Raw genomic sequence first — 23,585 nt, 5'->3', positions numbered from 1 at the left:
TGACAGGTGTTACAGGTGTTTAAGGTTGGTGCTGTTATTATTACTATATGACAGGTGTTACTGGTGTTACAGGTGTTTAAGGTTGGTGTTGTTATTATTACTATATGACAGATGTTACAGGTGTTACAGGTGTTTAAGGTTGGTGTTGTTATTATTATTATATGACAGGTGTTACAGGTGTTTAAGGTTGGTGTTGTTATTATTACTATATGACAGGTGTTACAGGTGTTTAAGGTTGGTGCTGTTTTACTATAGACAGGTGTTACAGGTGTTTAAGGTTGGTGTTGTTATTATTACTATATGACAAGTGTTACAGGTGTTAAGGTTGGTGCTGTTATTATTACTATATGACAATGTTACAGGTGTTTAAGGTTGGTGCTGTTATTATTACTATATGACAGGTGTTACAGGTGTTTAAAAGTTGGTGTTGTTATTATTACTATGACAGGTGGCCTGGTTGTGGGCAGCAGGGTGGTGGGTGGCCAGTTGTGGCAGGGTGATGGGTGGCAGGGTGATGGGTGAGGTGATGGGTAACAGCGTGGTTAGTGGCAGGTGGTGGGTGAGTAGCAGGGTGGTGGGTGGCAGAAGTAGCAGGGTGGTGGGTGGGGTGGTGAGCAGCAGGGTGGTGGTGGGTGGCAGAGGTGGTGGCAGATGGTGGGTGTGGTGGGTGGCAGGGCGGTGGGTGGCAGGGTGGTGAATGGCAGAGTGGTGGGTGGTAGAGTAGCAGGGTGGTGGGTGGCAGGGTGGTGAGCAGCAGGGGTGGTGGGTGGCAGGTGGTGAATGGCAGGGGTGGTGAATGGCAGGGTGGTGAATGGCAGAGTGGGTGGTAGGTGGCAGGATGGCATAGTGTGGCAGGGGCGGTGGGTGGCAGGGTGATGGGTGGCAGGTGATGGGTGGCAGGGTGATTGGTGGCAGAGTGGTAGGGTGGCAGAGTGGCAGGGTGGTGGGTGGCACAGTGGCAGGGGTATGGGTGGCAGGTGGCAGTGTCGTGGGTGGGGGTATCAATAAGACTTCCAAGCATCAAGCTCGCCAGAGACATTGGTCAGTCTCAGAGGCTGTGCAGTCTGAATCCTGGGTACACACACGCACACACACACACACACACACACACACACACACACACACAAGTGGGAGATATAAGAGAGAAATAAATAGACGGATGAGAGAGAAGTAGATGAGACACACAGACGAAGATAGAAAGGTAATGTGTGATAGATAAGCAACCTTGAGAACTGGATGTCAATAGAGGAGGAGGAGGTGTCTCAGTGAGGGGCGAGTCAACAGAGGGAGGAGGAGGAGGAAGGGGTGGGAGGTGTCTCAGTGAGGATGCGTGTCAGCAGAAGTGAGAAGGAGTGGCCAGGGGTATGGACAGAAATGAAGGAAAATGAGGAAGATTTCTCCTGGGAGTTGAGATAAATAGTGAGATAGACTAAAGAAGACAAAATGAGGAAGACTTCTCATTAAATATATGTCAACAATGATAATGAGAAACAGTGAGAGATAACAAATGAGAACTGAGAAACACTCATCTTGGGTGAAAAAATTCACTATCTGAAACTTTATAAATGTGGAACAGATGAGAAATATTTTTGACTGAGAACATTAATAGAGAACGAGATATAGCGGAGATCTCTCAGTGAGTACAAAGAGATAAATGTGAGTGAGGAAGAATTATGTTGACATGGTGAGGAACCTTTCAGTGAGACATAAACAGTGAGAAACCTTTTGGTGAGACATAAACAGTGAGAAACTTTCTGAGAGAGACATAAACAGTGAGAAACCTTTGAGTGAGACATAAACAGTGAGAAACTTCTAGTGAGACATAAACAGTGAGGAAACCTTTTGAGTGAGACATAAACAGTGAGGAAACTTTCTGAGTGAGACATAAACAGTGAGGAAACCTTTTGAGTGAGAAAAATGGAGGCAAAGGAATGGAAAAAAGCCTAACTGAGGAATATGAATGAGGAACACAAAAATGAGAAAGATGATGGATGAGAAAGGTTATGAGGGTGAGGAAGATAATAAATGAAGAAGTCAATAAGGAAGATATTTAACGAGATACAATTAATGAGGAAGACAAATACTGAGGAAGATCATGAGGGTGAGGAAGATAATTAATAAGAAACACTGAATGAGGAAGAGACAATTGGAAGACGGAAAGAAGACAAATGAGAGAAGACAAATGACAGGGGAAGATCATGAGGGTGAGGGAAGATATTTAATAAAAACACTGAATAAGGAGAAGACAATTAATGAGGAAGACAAATACTGGGGAAGATCATGAGGGTGAGGAAGATATTTAATAGAGAAACACTGAATGGGAAGAAGACAATCAATGAGGAAGACAAATAATAGGAAGATCATGAGGGTGAGGAAGATATTTAATAGAAACACTGAATAGGGAAGACAATTAATGAGGAAGACAAAAATGAGGAAGATCATGAGGGTGAGGAAGATATTTAATAAGAAACACTGAATGAGGGAAGACAATCAATGAGGGAAGACAAATAATGAGGAAGATCATGAGTAGAAGATAAGCATAATGAAAAAGGGAAGATCATGAGGGTGAGTGGATTATATGAGAAACACTGAATGGAAGACAATTAATGAGAAAGACAAATAATGAGGAAGATCATGAGGTGAGGGAAATATAATAGAAACACTGTGAAAGACAAATAGTGAGGAAGATCATGAGGTGAGTGGATTATTAATGAGAAACACTGAATAGGGAAAACAATTAATGAGGAAGATGGCTCACCTCTCTGTCCAGCTCCCTATAAGAACGTAATCAAAGGAGGTGTCGCTAACAGTGGTATTGGTATATGAAGTAGCTGCCAGGGGCGTCACCATCAGCGTTGAACTTGACCTCTCTTCCCTGCAGACCTGAGGGAGAGTGAGGGAGAGGGTGTGAGTGAGGGAGAGTGAGGGAGGGGGAGGGGGAGGAGAGGGGTGTAGGTGGGGAGGGTGTGGAGGGTGTAGGGTGTGGGGAGAGGGGGGGTGGGGTGTGGGAGGTGGGGAGAGGGTGTGGTGGGGAGGGGTGTGGGGGAGTGAGGGGAGGGTGTGAGTGAGGGAGAGAGTGAGGAAAGAGGGTGTGGTGAGGGAGAGTGAGGGAAGGTGTGAGTGAGGAGAGTGAGGAGAGGTGTGGTGAGGGAGGTGTGGAGAGGGTGTGAGGAGAGGTGGGAGAGGGGGTGTGGTGAGGGAGAGTGAGGGAGGGGTGTGGTGAGGGAGGTGTGGGGAGAGGGGTGTGGGTGTGGGAGGTGTGGGAGGGTGTGGGAGAGGGTGTAGTGGGAGGTGGGTGTGAGTGGGAGGGTGTGGGGTGGGGAGGAGTGAGGGAGAGGGGGTGTGGTGAGGAGGAGTGGGAGTGTGAGTGAGAGGGTGTGGGAGGGAGAGTGTGGGGAGGGGTGTGTGGGTGTGGGGTGAGGGAGAGGGGTGTGGTAGGGAGTGAGGGTGAGGAGAGGTGTGGGTGGGGAGGGTGAGGAGGAGTGTGGGAAGTGAGAGGAGGGTGTGGGAGTGTGGGGTGGGGAAGTGAGGAGAGGGGTGTGGGTGAGGGGGTGGGGAAAGGGTGTGAGGTGAGGGAGTGGGGAGAAGGGTGTGTGAGTGTGGGAGAGGGTGTGGGGTGTGGGGAGTAGGGAAGTGGGGAGAGGGTGTGATGAGGGAGTGAGGGAGAGGTTGTGGGAGTGAGGAGAGTGTGGGAGGGTGTGGGAGTGAGGGAGGTGTGGGGAGAGAGAGGGAGAGTGTGAGTGAGGGAAGTGAGGGAGGTTGGCAGGAGTGAGGGAGAGTGAGGGAGAGGTTGTGGGGTGTGGGAGAGTGAGGAGAGGGTGTGTGAGTGAGGGAGAAAGGGTAAGAGGAATGCTTATTGACACGACCCATTATCTCCACCATCGGCATCTCTCTCCTCTCTCTCTCTCTCTCCTCTCCTCCTCTCTCTCTCCTCTCTCTCCTCTCTCTCTCTCCTTCACGCCCTCCTCCCTTCTTTCTCCTCCTCTCCAGTTTTCTCATCTTCTCGTTCCTTCTATTTCCTCTTTACTCCTCTTCTCCTTCCTTCTCCTCTCCCTTCCTCTTTCTCCTCTTCTTCTTCCTCCTCCTCCTCCTCCTTTCCCTACTCTCCTTCCTCCACCTCCTTCTCCTCCCTCCCTCTTCATGGTGACAGTCAGACAGACAGACAGTTTAAATATCTTTCCACAAGTTACAGTTTACCAAGATGGTGGGTTAAAAGATGGCGTCATAACTGTGTTGAGACTCTACCGGTTGTTAAAGGGGTGAGTGGGGTGAGTGGGGGTGAGTGGGGGGTGGGAGGGGGTGAGTGGGGTGAGTGGGGTAGAGGTGGTGGGGTGAGTGGTGGGGGTGGAGTGGGGTGGGGGTGGAGTGGGGTGGGGTGGTGGGGTGGGGGTGAGTGGGGAGGGGGGTGAGTGGGGTGGGGGGGTGGAGTGGGGGTAGGGGGTGGAGTGGGGAGTGGGGGTGGGTGGGGTAGGGGGTGGAGTGGGGTGATGGGGTGGAGTGGGGTGGGTGGGGTAGGGGTTAGTACTTCTTGTCATGTTTACAGTTAAGGAACCATTTGAATTGTTTATATTTTGACCACCTCCCCCGTTGACTCGACCAGCACCTCCCACTCGACTAGACCAGCACCTCCCACTGACTAGCATCTCCCCACTCGACCAGCCAGCACTTCCCCCTCGACTTGACCCTCCTCGACTAGCATTTCCCCTCGACCAGCCAGCACTTCCCCACTCGACTAGACCAACACCTCCCCACTCGACTAGCATCTCCCCACTGACCAGCCAGCACTTCCCCTCGACTAGACCAGCACCTCCCTCCCCTCGACTTGACCGCACCTTCCCCTCGACTAGCATCTCCCCCTCGATTAGCTTCCCTTGACCCTCCCCAACCCCCCCCCTCAACCGCCCTCCCTTGACCCTCCCCTTGACCACCTCCCCTTGACCCCTCCCCTCTCGTTACGATGGTGAAATTCCCAGGCACGCTCTCCTCCCTCGATAAATCTCAGCCTCTCATCCCTCCCGCAGTCTTCCCGGACGACGGTGACGGGGAGAGATGGTTTATCATGTTGTTGTTGTTGATAGTTGTTGTTGGTATTGTTGGATTGTTGTTGTTATTGTTGATAGTTGTTGTTGTTATTGTTGTTGTTGATAGTGTTGTTGTTGTTATTGTTGATAGTTGTTGCTGTTATTGTTGTTGTTGATAGTGTTGTTATTGTTGTTGTTAATGATGTTATAATGTTATAGTTGTTATTGTTATTGTTATTATTATTATTATTATTATTATTATTATTAATATTATTATTATTATTATTATAATTATTATTATTATTATTATATTATTATTATTATTATTAGTAGTAGTAGTAGTAGTAATAGTATGTAGCCTGTCGTTGGGGCTCATATACTGGCACATTACCACATCTGTTCTGTCAGAGACACACACAAAGGACTACACAAAAGAAAATGTGCAGCAATGAAGAGAAGATTGGACACTGTGGCAGAAAGGGGGGGGCCTTTGATGATTCTGTGGGGAAGTAAGAACACTGCAGGAGAGACTAAAATTCAGGAGACGGAAAGCAAAACACCGATGATGCTGCAAGGAAGTTTGGAAACAAAATGTGGGGAAAAAGTGTTCTTGGCGGTAAGATTCACAGAGAATCCACCTGTGGGGTCCTATACACAAAACAGAGAGACATTAAAAACAATTGAAAGAAAAACATCCTCGCAAAAAGAGTATGAGAGACTGTCCCACCAAATGCTGTTCCTGCCTGAGAAAATAACAGGAGGGATGGTGGGAAAAAGGCACCGAAGACTGAGGAGGTACCAGCCCTTTCAGTCTGGATGCAAACGGTTGGTAGTCATTCCTCAGCATAACAAGTTTGGCCCTGTAGCAAGTGATTCAGACGGTCATTGCCGCCCAGAAGAAAGCTGGCATCCTCATGCTGCTATCACCTTCATGCTCTGACGGCCTGTTGCCTCATTCTGATAAGAATCCAGGATGTAGCCAATAGAGTGGGGGAAGTGCTGAGGCGATCATCGGAAAAATGCATAATGGAGGTGAAATAGACAGCAGAACGGGTAAGTGTGCTGGTCACCAGGCTGGAGGGAAGCTGGCTTACGCCATAGAGAACGATATTTGAGCAACGAGATTAGAGCTAGCCTCCTGGTTGACGCTTCAAACGCATTCAACATACTTTAACGCAAGGCCGCACTGCACAACATCAAGATCAAGTGTCCAAGCTTTTGCAGTTGAAAGCTCCAGGAACTATCAGACCCATAAAAACAACAAGGCTTTAAGAGGTGAAACCATCTTACAGTCAACCTGAGGGAACAACACAGGGGGACTGTTGCAATGTAGGAATGTATACTTGGCTCATCATGTCTACAACAAGAAATAAAAATTTGAAACAACTAGTCAAACAAGTGGCATATGCTGATGACCTACAGGAGCAGGAAAAGTGGAGGGCATCAAAGTGGTGGGACTTGCAACATCGCGAGGTTCATAAATAGGGTACCACCCAAACGCCAGCAAAGTCCTTCCTCATCGTAGCCAGAACACTATGAACGGCAATGGAGGTTTTTGGCGGAAGTGAGGTCAAAATAACTAAGGACGGCCAACATTATCTAGGCAATAGTAATTGGCACTCACGGACTTCAAGACCGAAAATGCGGGAAAGGTGAATGAGTGTTAGCGAAATCTGCTTGCCTGAGATTAAGCAACACAGAGCCACATGCGGCTTTTTGCTGCATTCACCCATGGACTCCAGCATCGTTAAACTACCTGATGCATCTATCTCTGATATACCGACCTCCAATTCTGGAAGAAGCTATCAGTGTCAAGTTCATTCCCAAATTAGTGAAACACTTACTTAACCCCAGCAGAAAGAGAGCACTTTGTACCCATCAAGCTGGAGGGGATGGGACTAACCATCTCAGGAGGAGATTGCACACCGAACATCAAAATTCACTTTGCTTCACGGCAGCCCTCAATGACCACATACACAGCCCAGAACGCAACAGGGAGAGGTGGATACCAGTGAAGTAAACAAGATCTGTAGGTCCGTCACGACAGATCGACATTTGCCAGTCGATAAGTTGCAGCAACTGTTGCTGCAGGTACCGCAGAAAAATTCTAAAAAAGTAGCTATAGCGCAGGAGGGCGCCTGAACTGGTTAACTGATGCTACCGATAAGGGCAAAATGGCTCAGTCTTAATAAACAAGAATTTTATACATGCCATTAAAGTTCTGCACGGTCGGCCAGTGGGAAGTTGTTTGCCTCCACGCAGGTGTGGGTTTTTCCTATGACGGCGATCACGCCATGGTGTACAAGAAAGGGGGCCTATATGGCTTATAATGTTTTAATGAAGTAAGGACCCCAGCAAATATGTTGAAAGAAATCTACCGGAATGTCATGGTAAACTCCTTCCATTGATGGTGAGATCTTCCAACATAGACTTCAAACACATCTAACTAAGTCTGCGGTTGACGTTAGTGCTCGAGAACCCCGGGTCATGGGACAGCGAGCCTCTTCGACATCAGGATTTTTATCCCATGGCCGCATGTCACCGTAACCCAGCTCGTGATGCTTAACATAGGAGAACTAGAACGACAAGAAAAGTATAAGAGAAAACGCGATCGTGCCACCTCTAATTACAACCTCTCGGTGGAGCAATCGCAAGATGTTTCTACGCCAGACTCGCAAGAGGTGGTCTCCGAACAGAAGCAGCAGCCTGTAGTTATGTTACAGCCTGATGAGATGTCGACTGCCTTCGCCGGCTTTGTTTCGCTCAGGGGAACGACGGCCCCAACTCGACAATCATGGTGATATGACTATGAGGCTACAGCGTTACTGAATGCCGCACAGATCTGCGGCTCAACCACACTTTAACACACAGATAGGATAGTTTATGTATTAGATATTTACATATAATAAATGGTATAAGGTGTATATATTAGGAGGCTGGAGGCCATGATATAGTGTATTGATATTATTATTTCTACCATCATCAATATTTTTATGATTATGATTATGATTATGATTATTATTATTATTGCTATTAGGTTAGTTTTTATTGTATTATCATTAATATTATTATTATTATCATTAATAATATCATTATCGTTATCGTTGTCGTTGCCGTTGTTGTTGTTGTTGTTGTTGTTGTTGTTGTTGTTGTTATTAGTTATTATTATAATTATTATTGATAAAAGTATTATTGATATTATTATTACCATCATCATCATTTTATGATTATGATTATGATTATGATTATTATTAATTATTATTATTATTAATGTATTATTATTATCAAAAACACCACACCATCACTGCATTATTTATATACATACACATACACATACACATACACATACACATACACACACACAAATATTTTACACACACACACATATTAAAATACTACTTTTACACATTTTTACATTATCACATATATTCTACGTACAATAATAAGATAAGCCACTGTCAAGTGTTGTATTCTGAACATTGACCAAGAAATACTACAAAATATTAATAACTGCAGATAAATAACACTACTGAACTGTGTGTGTGTGTGTGTGTGTGTGTGTTCCTCCCACAAGACGGAGAATCTCTTTCCATAATGTCGATATTTTTCCTCCCATCTGCATGATATGTGTGACCTCCTGAACAAGATGGATGGCGGGGTATAGTGTTTCACCCACAGACACTATAAACACCACAGACACCATCACCACCACAGACACTATAAAACACCACAGACACTATAAACACCACAGACACTATAAACACCACAGACACCATCACCACCACAGACACATCACCACCACAGACAGCATCACCACCACAGATACTATAAACCCACAGACACTATAAACACCACAGACACCATAAACACCACAGACAGCATCACCACAACAGACACTATAAACACCACAGACACTATAAACACCACAGACACTATAAACACCACAGACACCATCACCACCACAGACACCATCACCACCACAGACACCACCACCACAGACACACCCCACAGACACCATCACCACCACAGACACCACCACCACAGACACCATCACCACCACAGACACCATCACCACCACAGACACCATCACCACCACAGACACTATAAACACCACAGACACCATCACCACCAGACACCATCACCACCCACAGACACCATCACCACCACAGACACCATAAACACCACAGACACCATCACCACCACAGACACCATCACCACCACAGACACCATCACCACCACAGACACCAACACCACAGACACCATCACCACCACAGACACTATAAACACCACAGACACCATCACCACCACAGACACCATCACCAACAAAGACACTATAAACACCACAGACACCATCACCACCACAGACACCATCACCACCACAGACACCATCACCACCACAGACACCATCACCACCACAGACACCATCACCACCACAGACACCATCACCACCACAGACACCATCACCACCACAGACACCATCACCACCACAGACACCATCACCACCACAGACACCATCACCACCACAGACACCATCACCACCACAGACACCATCACCACCACGGCCCATCACCACCACAGACACCATCACCACCACAGACACCATCACCACCACAGACACCATCACCACCACAGACACCATCAACACCACAGACACCATCAACACCACAGACACCATCACCACCACAAGACACCATCACCACCACAGACACCATCACCACCACACACACCATCACCACCAGACACCATCACACCACAGACACCATCCACCACAGACACCATCACCACCACAGACACCATCACCACCACAGACACCATCACCACCACAGACACCATCCCACCACAAACACCATCACCACCACAGACACCATCACCACCCACATGACAGCATCACCACCACAGACACCATCACCACCACAGACACCATCACCACCACAGACATCACCACCACAGACACCATCACACCACAGACACCATAAACACCACAGACACCATCACCACCACAGACAGCATCACCATCACAGACACCATCACCACCACAGACACCATCACCACCACAGATTTCTAACACCACAGACACTATAAACAACCACAGACACCATCACCACCAGACCAGCATCCACCAATCACAGACGGCATCCTGCATCACAGACACCATCACCACCACAGGACACCATCACCATAGACACAACAGACACTAGCTCCATGGTGTGTGTGTGTGTGTGTGTGGTGTGTGTGGTGTGTGTGTGTGTGTGTGTGTGTGTGTGTGTGTGTGTGTGTGGTGTGTGTGTGTGTGTGTGTGTGTGTGTGTGTGTGTGCGTGTGTGTGTGTGTGTGTGTGTGTGTGGTGTGTGTGTGTGTGTGTGTGTGTGTGTGTGTGTGTGTGTGTGTGTGTGTGTGTGTGTGATGTGTGTGTGTGTGTGTGTGTGTGTGTGTGTGTGTGGGTGGTGAAGATTTTTTGATGTGTGTGTGTGTGTGTGTGTGTGATGTGTGATGTGTGTGATGATGATGATGTGATGTGTGTGTGTGTGTGTGTGTGTGTGTGTGTGTGTGGTATGTGTGTGTGCGTGCGTGTGTGTGTGTGTGTGTGTGTGTGTGTGTGTGTGTGTGTGTGTGTGTGTGTGTGTGTGTGTGTGTGTGTGTGTGTGTGTGTGTGTGTGTGTGTGTGTGTGTGTGTGTGTGTGTGTGTGTGTATGTCACGTTACAATACATTTCCTATATTATAATTCTTAATAAAACCTTTTGTTTACAACACAATTCATACAGACATTATTGAGGTTAGCATCTCTCTCTCTCTCTCTCTCTCTCTCTCTCTCTCTCTCTCTCTCTCTCTCTCTCTCTCTCTTCTCTCTCTCTTCCCCTCCTCTCTCTCTCTCTCTCACCATCCCAGAATGATAACTGCCAGCGCCATCATTTGCATATCACTTTACCCCGGCAGAAAAACTCTCCTGCCTGGGTCACACCTGCTCATTACCACCTACCCTCATCTCATACTCTCCACGTCACACAGACACACATGAATGTATCACAACACACACATGACACACACACACATAGATGTATACACACAGGCACACATAGATGTATACACACAGACACACATAGATGAGAAGTTCACGCCTAATATGCATAGATAATTGGTTGTTTGAGATGTGAAGCTTAGGTATTACTGTAGTGTACATGAGTGTTTGTACGTGTCTGAGCAACACACACACACACACACACACACACACACACACGTGATTTCTCTCTCTCTCTCTCTCTCTCTCTCTCTCACACCACTCTTTTCCTCCAACCTAACTAGATTTATCTCCTCCCCTCACCCTCACCTCCTCCTCCCCTCACCCTAACCTCCTCCCCTCACCCTCACCTCCTCCTCCCCTCCCCACCCCACCTCCTCCTCCCTCACCCTCACCTCCTCCTCCCCTCCTACCTCCTCCTCCCCTCACCCCTCACCTCCTTCCCTCACCCGTCATCCTCTTCCCTCACCCTCACCTCCTCTTCCCTCCCCCTCACCTCCTCTTCCTCCTCCCACCTCCTCCTCCCTCACCCTCACCTCCTCATCCCACCTCCTCTCCTCCTTCCCTCACCTTCCTCTTCCTCACCTCACCCTCACCTTCTCCCTCACCCTCACCTCCTCCTCCCCCTCACCTCTCCTCCTCACCCTCACCTCCTCCCTCCTCACCCTCACCTCCTCCTCCCCTCACCCCCACCTCCTCTCCCTCCTCCTCCCCTCCCCCTCCCCTCCTCCTCCCCTCCCCCCCCCTCCTCCCTCCCCTCACCCTCCTCCTCCTCCCCTCCTCTCCCACCGCCTCTTCCCCTCACCTTCACCTCTTCCTCCCTTCACCCCTCACCACCTCCTCCCCTCACCCCTCCTCCTCCTCCTCACCTCCTCCTCCTCCCCTCACCCCTCCCACCTCCTCCTCCCCTCCCCTCACCTCCTCCCTCCCCCCTCACCCCTCCTCCTCTTCCCCTCACCCCTCACCTCCTCCTTCCCTCCCACCCCCTCCCACCTCCTCCCCCCTCACCCTCCCCTCCCTCTTCCCCTCACCTCCTCCTCCCCTCACCCCCCCGCCCCTCCCCTCACCCCCCACCTCCTCCCCTCACCCTCCACCTCCTCCCTTCCCCTCCCCCTCCCCTCACACCTCCCCTCCCCACCCCTCCCTCTCTCCCCTCACCTCCTCCCTCCCCTCACCCTCACCTCCCCTCACCCTCACCTCCTCCTCCCCTCACCCCCTCCTCCTCCTCCCCCTCCCACCACCTCCTCCCCTCACCCCTCCCACCTCCTCCTCCCCTCACCCTCCCCCCTCACCTCTCCTCCCCCTCACCTCCTCCTCCCCTCACCCCCCACCTCCTCCTCCCCTCACCTCCCCTCACCCCTCCACCTCCTCCTCCCCTCACCTCTCCTCCTCACCCTCACCTCCTCCTCCCCTCACCCCTCCTCCTCCCCCTCACCTCCTCTTCCCCTCACCTCCCCTCTATAAATAACTCGTGACAGGTTGAAAAATAATAATCCGGTTTTGCTGCAGACTCTCAAGAACGCTGTAGTGAATGACGTCAGAATTAACACTGTCTTCTCCCGGTAAAAGGGGTTAATTCAGATCTGACACAGCTCAAGAGATTCCCTATACGAAGGGTGATCATCCTCCCTCTCTCTCTCTCTCTTTTATCTCTCTATCTTTATCTCTTTATTATCCTTTTATCTATGTATCTATGTATCTATGTCCCAGGCTACAGTACGTACCGATAAAGGAGACGTTCCTGATGTAGTGAAGCATCTCCTGACCTGAGGGAGCGGGCAGCACCGCCTCACACACCGTAAGGTCACCACACTTGTCCTGCAGCAGGGTGTGGAAGGCCCAGGCCAAGGCGTACACGGCGTCCACTGTTGGGGTGAGAGGAGGGGGTGTTATGGTGAGCTGTGTGGTGTTATGGTGTGGTGTGTGGTGTGGTGTATGTGTGTGTAGTGTTATAGTGACTGTGTTATAGTGTAATTGTGTGGTATGTGTGTGGTTTTATGATGAGCTGTGTAGTATTTATAGTGTGTAGTGTGGCGTGTAATATTATGTAAGTGTAGTATTATAGTGGTATGTGGTAGTGTATGATATAATGTTATAGTGTGGTGTGTGAGTGTATTGTATGATATGATATTTATGGTAGGTGTATGATAATGTGTAGTATGTAATATTATAATTGTGATTGTGTGGTATGGTGTGTGTGTGTGTGTGTGTGTTATGGTGAGTGTGTGGTGTTATAGTGAGTGTTTGGTGTTATGTGGTGTGTGATATATAGTGTTATGGTGAGGTGGGTATGAAAGGCTGTATGGTGTTATGGTGTGGTATGTGGTGTTATAGGGTGATATATAGTGTTATGGTATGGTGTAGGTGTTTGGTGTGGTGTGTGGTGTGATGTGTAGTGTGTAGTTTTATAGTGAGTGTGTGTGATGTTATAGGAGTGATTATGGTGTTATGGTGAGATGTGTGTGTTATGTAGTGTTATGGTGTGTGTGTGTGTGTGTGGTGTAGTGTGTGAATTATGTGTGTGTTATGGTGTAGTGTGTGGTTATGGTGAATGTGTGGGTATTATAGTGTGGTGTGTGGGTTTATAGTGAGGTGTGTGTTGGTATGGTGTGTGGTGATTTATGTGAGTGTGTAGTGTATAGTGTGGTATGTGATTTATAGTGAGTGTTTGGTGTTATGGTGAGTAGGTATGAAAGGGTATTTTATATTGTAGTGTGTGGTGTTATGGTATGTGAGTGTTATAGTGTAATATGATGTTATGGTGATACATGGTGTTATGGTAATACATGGTGTTATACTCTAGTGTGATATCTGGTGTTATGGTAGGATATGGTGTTATGGTGTGATCTCAGGTGTTATATGCTATGATTAAACACACACACACACACACACACACACACACACACACACACACCACACACACACACACACACACACACACACACACACACACACATTTCATAATAATCCTTTTCAACCAGTAACTAAATATCCGGTCATTATCCCTGTTTCTCCTCCCTCCCTCCTCCCTCCCCCTCCCTTCCTTCCCTAACCCTTCCTCCTCCAACACCACATAAAGGTGATATCCCCATTACAACCTGATGTTAAAGCGACCATCGTAACCACAGGGGGCAGATAATGACTTTCACATAATGTTTCCTCAAAAAAGTTTGAGTGTGGAAACTAAAACACACACAGACAGACAGACAGACGAACAGACATGAGACAGAAAGAGACAGACAAGAAACAGACATGAGAACGACAGACAGGTAAACAAAAAAAAACAAGCAGATATATGCAATGAAATGAGACAGAAAGAAAGATAGACAGATATATGATAAAATATGGTGACAGATAGACAGTTAAAAAGGATAAAAAGTCGTGAAATAGAATGACAGACAGACACAGGGTGATAAATGAGAGCAATAACAACAAGCTCCACAGCGTTAACCCACCACCACCACACACCCTCTCCCCACCCTCTCCCCCCACACCACCACACACCCTCTCCCACCCCACACCACCACCCTCTCCCCCTCACACCACCACCACCCTCTCCCCCCACCACACCACCACACACCCCTCCCCCCCTCCCACCCCCTCTCCCCCTCACACCACCACACACCCTCCCACACACACACACCTCCCCCTCCACACCACCACACACACCCCTCCCCACCCCACACCACCACACACCCCTCTCCCCTCCCCACCCTCTCCCCTCCACACCACCACACACCCTCTCCCACCCCACACCCACCACACCCCTCTCCCCCCTCCCACCACACCCTCTCCCCCTCACACCACCACACACCTCTCCCCCTCACACACCCTCTCCCCCTCCACACCCACCCCCCCTCTCCCCTCACACCACCACACACACCCTCTCCCACCCCCACCCACACCTCTCCCCCTCACACCCACCACACACCCTCTCCCCCCCACTCACACCCACCACACACCCTCTCCCCTCACACCCTCTCCCCTCCACCACACACCCTCTCCCACCCACCACCACACACCCTCTCCCCTCACCCACCCACACCTCTCCCCCCCACACCACCACCCTCTCCCCCCCACACCACCACACACCCTCTCCCCCTCCACACCACCACACCCTCCCTCCTCCACCCCACCCTCCCCCCTCACACACACACCTCTCCCCCCACACCACCACACCTCTCCCCCTCCCACACCACCCCCACACCCCTCTCCCCCCACCCACCACACACCCTCTCCCCTCCACACCACCACACCTCTCCTCCTCACACCACCACACACCCTCTCCCCCCCACACCACCACACACCTCTCCCCCCACACACCACCACACACCTCTCCCCCTCACACCACCACCACACCCACCCCCCCTCCCCCCACACCCCACCTCCCCCTCCACCCACCCCTCTCCCCCCCACACCCCACCACACACCTCCCCCACACCACACCTCCCCCACACACACCTCTCCCCCCCCACCCACCACACACCCTCTCCCCCTCCACCACCACCACCCTCTCCCCCACACCACACACACCCTCTCCCCCTCCACCACCACACCCCTCTCCCCCCCACACCACCACCCTCTCCCCCCACACACACCCCCCACACACCACCCTCTCCCCCTCACACCCACCCCCACCCTCCTCCTCCTCCCACACCACCACACCCTCTCCCCCTCCCACCACCCACACCCTCTCCCCCCACCCACCACACACCCTCTCCCCCTCCACACACCCACCCCCCCCTCTCCCCCCCACACCACCACACACCCCTCCCCCTCACACCACACACCCCTCTCCCCCCCCACCCCCACCCTCCCACCCCACCCACCCACACCCTCTCCCCCCTCCACACCCCACACACCCCTCTCCCCCCCACACCACCACACACCTCTCCCCCCCCACACCCCACACCCTCTCCCCCTCACCACACACCTCTCCCCCTCCCACCCACACCCCCACACACCCTCTCCCCCTCCCCACACCCACCACACACACACCCTCTCCCCCTCACCCACCACACCCTCTCCCCCTCACACCACCACCTCTCCCCTCCCCACACCACCACCACACACCCTCTCCCCTCCCACCACCACACCCTCTCCCCTCCACACCACCACACACACCTCTCCCCCCACACCACACACCCTCTCCCCCCCCACCACCACACACCCTCTCCCCTCACACACCCCTCTCCCCCCTCCACCCACCACCCCTCTCCTCCCCCACACCACCACCCCTCTCCCCCCCACACCACCCACACCCCCTCCCCCTCACACACCCACCACACCCTCTCCCCTCCACCCACCCACCCTCTCCCCCACACCCCACACCCCTCTCCCCTCACACCACCCCACACCCCTCTCCCCCTCACACCACCACACACCCTCTCCTCCCCTCCCACACACCCACACACACCCTCTCCCCCACACACCACCACACACCCTCTCCCCCTCCACACCACCACACACCCTCTCCCCCTCCACCCACCACCCACACCCCTCTCCCCTCACACCACCACACCCTCTCCCCCTCCCACACCACACACCTCTCCCACCCCACACCACCACACACCCCTCCCCCCCCACCACCCACACACCTCTCCCCCACCCACCACACACCCTCTCCCCTCCACCACCACCTCTCCCCTCACACCACCACACACCCCTCTCCCCACACCACCACCCTCTCCCCCTCACACCACCCACACACCCTCTCCCCCCCACACCACACCTCTCCCCACACACACCCCTCCCCCCACCACCACCTCCCCCCACCCACCCACACCTCACCTCCTCCACACCACCACACACCCCCTCCCCTCCACACACCCACCACACCCTCTCCCCCTCACACCCACCCACCACCCTCTCACCCCTCCCACACCACCACCCCTCTCCCCCACCACACCACACACCCTCTCCCCACCACCACACCCTCCCCCCACCACCACACCTCCTCCCCACACCACCACACACCCTCTCCCCCCACACCCACCCCACACCCCTCTCACCCCTCCCACACCACCACACCCCTCTCCCCTCACACCCACCACACCCTCTCCCCCTCCACCCCCACACACCCCTCTCCCCCCACACCACCACCCCCACTCCCCTCACACCACCACCCTCTCCCCCCCACCACACACCCCTCTCCCCTCCACCACCACACCCTCTCCCCCCTCCACCACCACACCCTCTCCCCCTCACACCACACACCCCTCTCCCCCCACACCACCACACACCCTCTCCCCCCCCACCACACCCTCTCCCCCCACACCACCACACACCCCTCTCCCCCCCACCACCACACCCTCCCCGTGCTTATATTTGGGACAGGTATGGGGACTCACACCCTCCCCACACCCCTACACTCTCCACACACCCCCACACATCTCCCCACACCACCACACCTCCCCAAACTCCCCACACTACTCCCCACACACCTTTGTGTTTTCCCACCACGCTTTGCCATAAACACATGAAATGTACCGGGAACTTTCCCCCCACGCACTCATCATTCTGTCACTTTATGTAACTCGCTGACAAAACCCATGACCCTTCAGGCTTTTACGCCCTTAATGCATGAGTCATAAAGGCAAGCATGAACTTAGCATGCTTCCCAGATGGGCGGTGTAAACGCTTCTGCGCTTCACCTTGTACAGGATGTAAGGGGGTGCCAAATAAACTAGCTCCCTAGGGGGCAATCTAAAAAAAAAAAAAACTACGAGACCCAAGGGACCTGACACTGATGAATTATGTACCAGCGACAGTCATGACTTATGAATATGATATACACTTTATTGCAAGTGTGACTAATGTGTGTGTGTGTGTGTGTGTAAAATGACAACATTCGCAGTCACCGGTGCGTTCATAAGAAATAACTGAGTTTGTTTTGTTTCATAGCTCTGTTTATGGCCAATTGAGGGCACTCAGACCACTAATGGGTTAAGGCTGTAGATGCATTTTAGTAAATCGACTTCTTTTTGGATCTTGACACTGATAAACACAAGTTGTAAACTCTCCATCACAAGAAAGGTAATAATTAAGGTAATAAAAGTGTTTATAAAAACAAATGAATTGTTTTGCTGCATATTTCCCATCGCCTATTGGTTGAATAACAGAAGGGCATCTATAAACTGGCTGCTGATTGGTTGATGCAGGTCAAGTAAACATACCCAATACTTACAGCAGGATAAATCCGCACCTCACCCTCCTCACCACCACACTTCTACACCACCACACCTCACCCTCCGACACCACCACAGCTCACCATCTTACACCACCACACCACCCTCCCACCACCACACCACCCTCCCACACCACCACACCCACCCTCACCGACACCACCACACCTCACCCTCCGATACCACCATACTTCACCCTCCTACGCCACCACACCTCACCCTCCTACACCACCACACCCTCACCCACACCACCACACCTCCCACACTCACCCCTATACCACCCACCTCACCCTCCGACACCACCACACACCCACCCTCCCACACCACCACACCCCACCCTCCATACCACCACACCCCCACCCTCCACGCCACCACACCCCCACCCTCCTATACACCACACCTCACCCTCCGACACCACCACACCCCACCTCCCACACCACCACACCTCCTATACCACCACACCTCACCCCTCCGACACCACCACACCCCCACCACACCACCACACCCCCACCCTCCGACACCACCACACCCTCACCCTCCCACACCACCACACCCTATACCACCACACCCCACCCTCCCACACCACCACACCTCACCCTCCGACACCACCACCCCACCCCCCCACACCACCACACCTCCCTACACCACCACACACCCCATACCACCACATCTCACCCTCCGACACCACCACACCTCACCCTCCGACACCACCACACCCCTCACCCTCCCACACCACCACACCTCCTATACCACCACACCTCACCCTCCGACACCACCACACCTCACCCTCCTACACCACCACACCTCACCCTCGACACCACCACACCTCACCCTCCTACACCACCACACCCTCCTATACCACCACACCTCACCCTCCTACACCACCACACCTCACCATCTTACACCACCACACTTCACCCTCCTACACCACCACACCCACCCTCCTACACCACCACACCCCACCCCTGACACCACCACACCTCACCATCCACACCACCACACCTCACCCTCCGACACCACCACACCTCACCCTCCGGCACCACCACACACCATCTACACCACCACACCCACCCTCCCACACCACCACACCCCACCTCCCGACACCACCACACCTCACCCTCCTACACCACCACACCCTCCTACACCACCACACCTCCTATACCACCACACCCCACCCTCCCGACACCACCACACCTCACCATCCACACCACCACACCCCACCCTCCTACACCACCACACCCACCCTCCCCACACCACCACACCCCACCCCACACCACCACACCCTCCCCACACCACCCCACACCTCCTATACCACCACACCCCACCCCACACCACCACACCCTCACCATCTTACACCACCACACTTCACCCTCCCACACCACCACACCTTACCCTCCCACACCACCACCCCACCCTCCTACACCACCACACCTTTACACCACCACACCCCATACCACCACACCTCCTATACCACCACACCTCCTACACCACCACACCCTCCTACACCACCCACACCCCACACCACACCACCTCCTACACCACCACACCACACCTCCTACACCACCACACCACACCTCCTACACCACCACACCACACCTCCAACACCACCAGACCTCCTACACCACCACACCTCCTACACCACCACACCACACCTCCTACACCACCACACCTCCTACACCGTACGAACTAGCCAAAATGGATATAGGAGGTAGGCTGTTACACTGGATAAGTGGTTACCTAACCAACAGAAGGGCTGCTGCACTGTTTCAGGTTTACAAAAGTGAAGTTAAAGAGATATGCAACTTGGTACTCTCAAGGTGGAGTACTTAGCCCCACTTTGTTCAATGTTCTTATGAATGCATTATTAAATTTAATACCAGACAACCCCAGCAATATCTCAATCAGCTATGCTGATGATATTCTTATACATTCTGAAACTCATCGTGCAATGCAAACCACTGAACCATGTAGCAGCCTGTGAACACTTCGGTCTTATTATCCCACTGACAAAACTAAGATATTCAACAAACAAGCTGGTAACCGCAAACGCGGCCCCGCCAAGTTCAAGATAGGTAACAACACTATTGACTATGTTTCTTTCTTTTTCTTGGTGTTTCCGTCCTTTTTACCCTGCCATACAACAGCTAACCCGCCAATGTACGATAGACTGAGACCTCTTAGAGAGTGTACGCGGTGTCACACTATGGTGCTAATATTAGGTGTTAAAACAATGTACCTAGGCTATATAAGATCGCTGATAGATTACCATGCACCAGCCCTGGTCATTCGTGACGGAAAACAAGCTCGAAAATGCAAATAAAGCCCTCAGAATTATCCTGGATGTCCCATGAGCACTAAGTACTTAATATGAGGAAAGAACTAGGTATACCCAGTGTTAAAGATAGAATAATTCAAGTCACTCATGATAGCCCGGAGGCTTCGCGTGGTGATCCTGATAACATTGTTTCCTTAAAATTGCTAGAATGTATGAACCATGGGACTACTGAGTCTAAATGGATCACTACAGCTACACATGAAGATGTTGGACTAGACCCCTGTACAAAGTTGAGACACAAAGCCTTCCTGCCACCCTGGCGGACAGTTCCTTCGATATCACAATACCGACGTATCCGCCTAAAAATTAATTATACAACATTTATCTCCAACACACTGCCAAATTGAGAGCTCTTGAACACATACACTCTACAGACTGATGATAATATCACACAGACCATCTGCAGGTTGATGGATCTCTAAACTGCCTGTGGAGGGCATGCTATTGTTTTGACTCAACCTGACGGTAATATAATTGAGAAAGGAGTTAGAATTAACAACTGGGCATCCACTCTACAAACTGAATTAGTGCCTACAGCAATTAAATTCATTGAAACCACTGTTACTGACAGTCTCATCATCACTGACTCTCTATCTCACTACTTGCGGCCCTCGACTCAGGTTGTCACGCTCTTGTCTCTGAAGCCAGACACAAATATGCGTGCTTGTTGTTACCGGGGTGTCAGGGTCAAACTGTTGTAGATCTATAGGCCTCATAAAACATGACAGAGTTGATGCCTCGCCAAACTCGCGTCTAACAAAGACACCGTTGAATACAATTTGGGTCTGTCAAAAGAACCCTAAACTGTATTGGAGAACTTATTGATGAGTTTGACGCAAGTAGATAAGTGCAAACAGGCACTAGTCGATCCATAGGTTACCATGATGAGATGTATCATGTGAAACATGTATATGGAGCAAGTAACAAGATCACTAGATTACAAGATGTTGTAACCGCTAGAATAAGTTAGGATATAAGTACAACTGGCAGTATGTTCCTCAAGCAGATGTAAACAAACTAAATGTAAAGTGTGCGGCCATGCATCTACGTCTATTGTGAAGATAGAACCTTTTAGGGACAGGTCCAAGCACACTGTGTGTGAAATGGCACAACACTTCATCTCTAACGGCAAGATAGCCGACATATTAAGATTGTATCCACTTTTTTGCACTTAGTAACTATATCAATTCTCATGTACAGAACCAAATACGCAATGTGCTTGAATACCTCCCACGTAAATGTGAATAACAAAGTGTGAGGCCAGACATACTGCCTCACACGCCTGTTCTCACGCATTTGTGAATAAGTTACCCTTTATGTATAGAACTAAACAAATAATGTAAATGAAATACTGTGTAACTTTCTGGTGGTTACTAGTGTTCCCTGAAGAATGCAGTGATGGGTAGGGAAACACTGTGTAACAGTAGCAGGTCCGTTTATTATGGATGAGAGAAATACAAGTGGTGACTCGCGTGTGCCATGCACGGCTCACACAGTCAGACTGAGGCTGCCTTGCCCGTATGGCGGCCTCGGGGGCATTGCCATAACACGTGCAGTGTTGCCGCGATAATATATACTCGTCTTTCTCGGCACAGTAAGCTTTATCATATACAGGAGTTGCTACTCAGCACGGTAGCTTATGTACAGGGTTGCTACTCGGCACAGTAGCTTATATACATAACCTACATCTCCCTCCCCCCTCACGCTCATAGTCTTTGTCTTGAGCGGACTTCAGTCTAAGTCGCTCCGAGCGTCGGGTGCACTGTGGGGCGGATCCTCGTGAGTGTAGGTGACTCGTCTCGGTCAGGGGCCAGCAACGCGGGGGGTGGGACTGGCCAGGAGAGAAGCAACGATTCCTCCCACCGAACTTACGGCCGCTCGGCATCCTGACATGATCCGCGACCGGCCGACGCCCATCACTATGCCACCTTTAGCGATGTCGTCGTCGGGTCTGGATGCGGAGCAAGGGCACCAATCTCCAGTGGCTGAAGAGGGCAGGCACAGTCGTCATACCAAGCCCTTGGCGTCCTGGGCACGTGAAGTGGCCTTGACGATGCAGCTCTAAACTCTGGTCTGCCACTCCTTCATAAAAGGCCTTGGCGTGTGCAGGAGCAAGGCGGAGAGGGTGACCACTCTGAGGGTTGAGCAGGAGCGTCCTGTGTGGTGGGATGTCGTAACTCCAGGAGTCCTTTGTCAGCTGCCTCTACAGTCTATTTTGCCTGAAGGGGCCACCTTGAGGATGAGGTGCTTGACTGTCTTGACCGCAGCCTCCCAACATGGCCACCGTTTGACTGTGGGTAGTGGGGTGTTGACACTATGTGGCGGACTCCCCAACCACTCCAGGAATCCTGTGGGTGCCGGCTGGTGGACTGTGGCCCACCGTCCGTCCGCAGAACATTGCAGGGGACGCCCAGGTCACGAAAGAGGTGCCGGAAGTGGCGAATGGTGGCCGCGGACGTCGTGTCCGAGCCACAGATTACCACCACAGGCCAGCCAGAGTCGATGGGGCGACAACTAGGAAATGTTTCCCAGCTGTGCTGAAAAATCAGCCGACACGGACTCCGAAGGGGGCCCTGAATGAGTTCGTCGTCGCACAAGAGGGGCTCTTGCTGTTGACTGGGCTGCATGATCTGTACGGCTCACAGGCACGGACCGTATTGACGATATCGCGTCAATGCCGGGGCCAGTACACAGCCTGCCTTGCGCTGACGCCAGGTGGCCTCTGCTCACGATGGCTGTCGTGTAAGCGGGCCAGAACGCGACGTATTTTCCAATACGGGCATAGGGCATTGTGGAGGTCAAACGATCGCGGGGAACCCAGTCCTCACACTCTTAAGAGCTGAGTGTAGGAGGGTCGTCGCGTGCATGATCCGTAGTTCCTCAAGGGGGCCAGATGGCTGTCGGTGGCGACACTGAGGCTGGCTGCTGGCGAGGACTGTCACGGCCTGCAAGGTGACGATGTTGCTGACAGAAACCGGCCTCGGTGCTGGAGCATCTCGTCTTCAGGTGTGGGGGCGGCTGACCTGGGG

At 51.6% G+C, this 23,585-nt stretch overlaps 1 long non-coding RNA gene across 1 annotated transcript in view; it reads right to left on the bottom strand.

Annotated features, from left to right (window-relative positions):
• LOC121856492 overlaps positions 1 to 12,898 on the bottom strand; it is a 40,935-nt gene extending 28,037 nt beyond the window's left edge. Inside the window, exons 1-2 of the long non-coding RNA XR_006086990.1 lie at positions 12,762 to 12,898; positions 2,759 to 2,883 (exon numbers count right to left, since the gene is read on the bottom strand). This is a non-coding gene — a long non-coding RNA (uncharacterized LOC121856492). The remainder of the gene's footprint in view (positions 1 to 2,758; positions 2,884 to 12,761) is intronic.
• Between the last annotated feature and the right edge of the window lie 10,687 nt (positions 12,899 to 23,585).

The sequence above is a fragment of the Homarus americanus genome, unplaced genomic scaffold (genome assembly GCF_018991925.1).
Source record: "Homarus americanus isolate GMGI-L3 unplaced genomic scaffold, GMGI_Hamer_2.0 scaffold41751, whole genome shotgun sequence".
Taxonomy (NCBI): domain Eukaryota; kingdom Metazoa; phylum Arthropoda; class Malacostraca; order Decapoda; family Nephropidae; genus Homarus; species Homarus americanus.
This window is presented reverse-complemented; position numbering and strand designations above follow the sequence as displayed.